A 6,917-nucleotide genomic window follows, 5' to 3' on the forward strand; every position below is an offset into this window, starting at 1 on the left:
CTGAGTCTTTCAGGAAGCTCAATCTCCAGCTGGTTCCTCAGGGTTTTCTTGCGAACCTTCAAATCTCTCCTACCTTGGAAGATCAGGTCAGAGCAGCTCAGCTACTTGACACTATGGTGAAGAAGGTCAAGATTGGTGTGGGAAAGAGTCTTCCCAAGTATAAGTGTTTCACTGTGGATGCCAGGGACACTTTGTTTTTCGAGGACCGCCTTGTCGTCCCGAAAGGTGATCTCAGGAAGGTGATCTTGGAAGAAGCTCATAACTCTCTGCTTTCTATTCATCCTGGAAGTTCCAAAATGTACCATGACTTGAAGCAGACTTTCTGGTAGACCCGTATGAAACGTGAAATTGCACAATTCGTTAACGAGTGTGATGTATGTCGAAGGGTGAAAGCAGAACATCAAAGACCAGCGGGCCTCTTGCAGCCTTTGTCGATTCCCGAGTGGAAGTTCGATCACATTGAGATGGACTTCGTCACCGGGTTTCCGAAGTCCAAGAAGGACAATGATGCTATCTTCGTTGTCATCGACAAATTGAGTAAAGTGGCGCATTTCCTTCCAGTCAAGGAGTCCATTTCAGCAGCTCAGCTGGCAGAGTTGTACACCTCGAGGATTGTCTCGTTGCACGGCGTACCTATGATGATCTCATCAGATCGCGGAAGTATCTTCACTTCCAAGTTCTGGGACTCCTTTCAGTCTGCTATGGGCACAAAGATCCGCTTCAGCACAGCGTTCCATCCTCAGACTAGTGGTCAAGTGGAGAGAGTGAATCAAGTTCTTGAGGATATGTTGAGAGCCTGTGTTATCTCTTTTGGCATGAAGTGGGAGGATTGTCTGCCTTTCGCGGAGTTCTCGTATAACAACAGTTATCAAGCTTGTTCTGGCAAGGCTCCGTTTGAGATTCTCTATGGCAGGAAGTGTCGTACTCCGCTCAACTGGTCCCAGACAGGCGAGCTTCAGATCCTTGGCAATGATATGACAGAAGAAGCTGAGGAGATGTGTCGGATCATTCGCGACAACCTTAGAGCAGCTCAGTCCCGTCAGAAGAGCTATTACGATAGCAAGCACCGTGACATGTCGTATGAGCTTGATGATTTTGTCTATCTCAAGGTGTCGCCTATGAAGGGTATGCAGCGTTTTGGCATCAAAGGCAAGCTTGCGCCTCGTTTCGTTGGTCCGTTCAGAGTGGTTGGCAAGAGGGGCGACCTTGCGTATCAGCTCGAGCTTCCGTCAACCTTTGCAAATGTCCATGATGTGTTCCATGTTTCTCAGCTTCGGAGGTGTTTCAAGAACCCCGAGCGCACTGTGCATCTTCAAGATATCGACCTTCAGCCTGACCTTTCTTATCGTGAGCATCCAGTTGCAGTTCTTGAGGCGACTGAGCGCAAGACCCGTAACAAGACTGTCAAGTTTCTCAAGGTTCAGTGGTCACACCATTCCGATAAAGAGGCTACGTGGGAACGTGAGGATCACCTCCGTTCCGAATTTCCCGATTTCCTTCAGTCTTAGATCTCGAGGTCGAGATCTTCTTTGTAGTGTGGGAGAGTTTGTAGTACCCCAGATGTAATCCTTCCATATTTGGAACCTATCTCATGTGGGTCCACCTTGTCAATGCTATGAGAGAGCCCATGCTCATTATTTCATGTGTTGTCACCTTATTATTTTCTCATCCTTTGCATGCATGCATTCCATAACCTGCCATGTGTTCTTGTTGTTGCATTGTGTTCTTGTGATTTCATGTCTTGTCCTTTTGTTGTTGTGCATGTGATGTGTGGCTTGTGTGTAGTGAAGCATGTGTTAGCAAGTGCTATGTTTTCAAAACAAACCACCTTCACTCCCTCTCTATTTTTCCCTTATGTAAAATTTCACCTCTTCCTTTCCCCTTTTAAAAATGCCCATGTTTTAGCTAAAATTGTGGTGGATGAGGGATGTGTATTGCTGGTTTTGAATGGGTGTATAAAGGTGCGTGAAATTACAAAACAGAACAAACTAATGCTGTTTTGTAAAATATCTACGTGCTCCTAAATTCTTTTCTGATTTTTATAAAGTAGGATTTGGTTTTCCAAGTCCAGGGATGTTCTTGTGATATTTTTATCATTTGTATACACCCCTGGGCATTTCTTTCTTCCCTAATTATTTCTGTAAATAGGAAACTGCTTAGGGTGGTTTATTCTTTATCTGCCGCCCTGGTGGGCTGGCTCCCGCGCAGGCGTGGCCCATCTACCCCCTCCCTCGCGCGTAGGAGCCCAGTCCCACGACGCCTCCTTCCTCCTCTGACGCCGTGTCTTTCTCCTGCACCTTTTCCGTCAGGACCAACGAGAGCGCTTGTTGACGCCGTGAGGGCGCCAACGTCGAGGGGGCCCTTATAACCTGGGCATCCGTGCCTCCCCCCTCCTCCTAGGGTTCCTCCTCTTCCCAGTTCGCCGCCGCCACCTCTCTTCCTTCCCTTCTCTCTTCTCCCGTCGGCAGGTGAGTCTCTGTAGGGTTAGACCGAGAGTGAGCAGCTCCTCGCCGGCGGACGCCGCGCTCCCGTCTCTGTTCGCCGCCGTCGCCATGTCCGGGAGCTCGGGGTGGATCCCCGCGATCCATTCCCGGCGCTAGGAGCCCCGGGGACCGATTGCTCCGACGGACCCGACCACGTCTACGGCGAGTTCCCAGTGCTCCTTCCCCTGCATCGGTTCTGCAGATCAGGAACTTCTTCGTCGACGGCCTTCTTCCCCTCCGGCGCTCCTCCTTCCCGATCGGCGCCCCCTCTTCCTGCTCTAGGTGATGACCGCTCCTCCTCCCTTCCCCTCGGTTGGATCTGCCGGTGATGTGGCAGCCGTGCTCCTCTGTTCAGAGGAGAGAACGGCAGGAGCTTGCTGTGATGTGTGCGTAGGGGTAGAGCGCTCGGTGTGAGTAGACTCAGTGTAGTTGCAGGTACGTCTTCCCCTTTCCCGCAGGAGTGGTAGAGGCTGTGGTAGGGAATACCATCTCCGGTGACCTCTCTGTCACCGGCTCGCAGGTGCAGGCCAGGGAGTAGGTTCGAGGCCATGTCATGTTGCGTTAGATCCCTCCTTTGCCAGTCATCGCAACGGAGCCCAGTGGTTGTGTGTGCGTGTGTCTTCGTCAGGTGCAGGGATCGATTCCCAGTAGGAGCACCCCCCCCTTTTTGATTTCCTTTTCCTGTTTCTTCAGTAGGGCAACGCAGTAAGTAGTTCTCCTGCTTCGATCCTCCTATGTCGAGTGCCCTAGCTTAGCAGGGTGGTAGCGCTGCAGCAGTAACACCAGCAGGTCTGGGGTTCGATTCCAGACCCTGCCCTTTTATTTTTACTGTTCCCTCTTATTTTTGCCATGTTTTTTCCCTGTCTAATTCTTGTGCTTTTGTCTTGGCAGCAACTTAACATATTTCTTTTGTGCTCTATGTAATATCCTCCTGCATATTGTTTGTGAGTGTGTGTGCCCTAGATACTTGTGTGTCTGTGTGTGTGTGTGATTGCTAGTGCAGATGCAAGCACAAGTGAGTGGAGTTGTGGTGCATTGTGCACTTGGTGTGTGCAAGTGTTGGCACCTTCATTTGTGCAAGAGGGAATCCCTCCTGTGCACCTAGATGAGGTTGTGGTGATTATATGTGTGTGGGTGGCAGCCCCACTTTGCAACACTTGTGCTCCTCCTCATGTTTAATATGAGAGAGAGCATGTTGTGTGTGTGGGGTTGGCTTGTGATACGCATTGGAGTTGTTGATGTGCATGACACAAACATGGGGTTCAAACCCCCATGTCACTTTGTCATTGTGCACATGAACTCATCCTATGTAGTTGTTATCTTAGAAGGGTACTTTATGGAGTGCATATTCAGTTTTGTTGCAAGTTTGGTCTTTGATTCCATGGAATAGGTGGAGCCCAAGGGCATTAGTTTTTGTGTGATAGAAGTAGGGGTTTTGCTCTACACTATAGTGGTGTCAATTACCTCTTGGTGTTATGTGTGTGCAAACTATGCCTAGACAAAGTGGGCATGTGGCTGAAAAATTCCAGATTAGTGAACTCTGAAATTTCACCAAGTCTGGGATGCTGAAAACATTTTCTTCTCTTATAGATAAGGATGTGCTGGTCATTCTGTTGAGAACTGGCCTTAGTTCAGTGCTAGGATTTTGAACCTGGTATGTTTGGGAAGCTCCTTGTCAAATTTCAAGTCATTTGGAGTCCAGTAGCTTGTGTTTTGATTGCTGTCAAAACGCTTCAGAACAGAGACAGAAACTCAGGTGCAGGAATTTTCACTAAGTCCCTGAGATCTGATGGTTTTGGGAAAGTTTGTGGCCTTGTATCTTCTAGAGTTTAATTCCTTTTGCTGTGATTATTGCTGGTGCTTGTATTGTTCTTGGTTGGCAACAGCCACATATATTATTTGTCATGTTTGGAGGCATGTAGCTATGTTGCATGTAGATCCCAAGTAGCTAAGTTGCAGATTATGGCAGATTAGGTAGTTTTGTCATTTTGATCAAAGTATGTGCTTAATTGATGTTGTGGTCTTCTACCTTGCTCCAATTCATTCATGTTGGGTTGTTACATGTCTTGTCAACCTGGGAATACCAGATTTGTGCCAATTGGGAGTGTGGTGTTGAATCTTTCACGTAGAGCTTTATATCTTGTTTCGTTGATTCCCGTTGATCCGTAGCTCCGTTTGCAATGTTCTTTATATGGTTTTGTACCGTTTTCACGAGCCGCATCTGTTCATGTCATTCTCATGCATGTCAAAATAGCTTAGTGCACAGTTCTGTCCAGAAACTTGCAGTAGTTTATTTTGTTTGTGCTAGTGATAGAAATAGTGGTGCATGCTCAACTTTCATCTCATGCATCATGTGATTGTTGCATCTTGTGGTGCTGCTGTTCATTGGCTGTTATTCTTATGTTGGATAGCACCGGGATCGGAGAACGAATACGTCGAGTCAGGAGAGTACGTGCAGGACGATCCAGAACCATTCCAAGCTGAGGATATCACTGGCAAGATGATATGACCTTGATTCCATCTCTAGACTGGTTATGTTAGTTTCGTTTCCATGTCATATTGCTCGCTGCCTACCACTGAAATTAAATTGCCTCTTCATATGCCATGAGCCCAAACACCGTACTCATTCCTAGCAAACTTGTATGGCTAAGTAGGCTTGCTCAGCTACTAATGTTAGCATTGCTAGTTGCAGGTGTTTTTGACTCATGTGATAAACATGAGCTTGATATCATTACCTTAAATTCTGTTATTTAATTAATGCACCTATATACTTGGTAAATGACGGGAGGCCTAGCCTTTTGCCGGGTGTCTTGTTCCGTTATTGCCGCCTTAGTTACCGGTTACCGGTGTTTGATTCCATAATGATCGCTCCTAACACGTTCGGGGTTGTTATGGGGACCCCCTTGATAAATCGCGTAGTGCTAAGGCTTGTCCGGCAGGACCCAACATTGGTGTTAATTTGCTAATAACTTAATAACAAACTACATAGGGAATAGCTACCCCGAGGATCTAATCAACAACCCGGGCCAGTGCTCCTAATGAGCGTTGGTCCAAACTGGGCAGACTATGGGGCCACCACAGGGCAACCTGAGGTTTGGTATACCTGTAGTGTGACTCATCCGGCGTGTCCTGAGACTGAGATACGCGGCTCTTATCAGGGTCGTCGACACGTCGTGAGGTCCTGCTAGCCTTGCCTTACCTTAGCGGTATATCTTGCGTATAGGAATCCCAGTGAAGCTTTGGTTTCCCCCAGAGTTGAGGTTTTTCCTCTAAGGAATCCGACGAGATCACGAGATTCGTGATAGAGGATGCCTTTGCGGCCTGTGTTCGTTTGTGATGGACTAGTTGGAGCACCCCTGCAGGGTTTAATCTTTCGGAAAGCCGTGCCCGCGGTTATGTGGCAACTTGGAATATTTTGTTAACATCCGGTATTAGAAAACTTAAACACAAATAAATAAATAAAACTGCCAACTCTGTGCGTAACCGTGACTGTCCCTTCGAAGATCCCTCTTCGATCGGGAACACGGTGGGGTTATGAATGCCGTAGGTAGGTGTTCAGGATCACTTAGTGGTCAAGTAAATCCGACCGTTAGCGTAGACCACCTTTACTTCTGCTTTGCGTAAGTTAGCCACTTGATCAAGCATAGGTTGCTGCAACCGATACACTTTACCCCTACCTTACCCAATAACATGACTAGTTCTGGCACCAAGGTCTTAGATTGCTGAGTCCCCGTGGCTCACGGATTCCTCCGAAACTCCCAGCAGGTTCAGGTACCCCAGAGACAGATGATCCCGACGTCACCCAGCTGGCGTGGCAGTACGACGAGGAGACAGACCGCCTCTACGTGAACTATCCAGAGGACTGAGGCGTGGTCGTGATCGTGGGCCTGCAGCAGGGTAGCATAGCATTTTCCATGTTTTGTAGTCCGTATCGGAACTACCTTGATTGTATCTGTGTTGTACTCTGAGTTTAATAAGAAGACAGTTGAATCCCGAATTGTCTACTTTTATTATTATAGTGCTATGTTACTTGCTTGCGAAACTCTTAGATGCGCTTCTTTCCTATTCAGGGGCCTCGACCCCCAGATCGGAAAGGACCGCTTCTTGGTCGTTACAAGTTGGTAATCAGAGCCTTACGACCATAAGAGCCTTTGTGTGATCGTATCTTGCCGAGTCGATTCTAGAAAATGTTTTGAGTCGTAGTTATATCGGAGAGTAGATTTCTTTTTTCTCCTCTTCTATGCTCTTGTGAGGTTTCCGTGTTAGGATGTCTTTAATTCTACTCCTTTTCTCGCTCAAATTTTTTTTTAGGATCACGCGGGTATTTGTGAAATCTATATGATTTCGATGTGACGGAATCATGTCCTGGTGCCTCCTATCTACTCTAAGTATAAGGGGAGTTGAGCTCCAGGGATTATCGGGCACATCGCCATC

The sequence above is a fragment of the Hordeum vulgare genome, chromosome 2H (genome assembly GCF_904849725.1).
Source record: "Hordeum vulgare subsp. vulgare chromosome 2H, MorexV3_pseudomolecules_assembly, whole genome shotgun sequence".
NCBI classification, from domain to species: Eukaryota; Viridiplantae; Streptophyta; class Magnoliopsida; order Poales; family Poaceae; genus Hordeum; species Hordeum vulgare.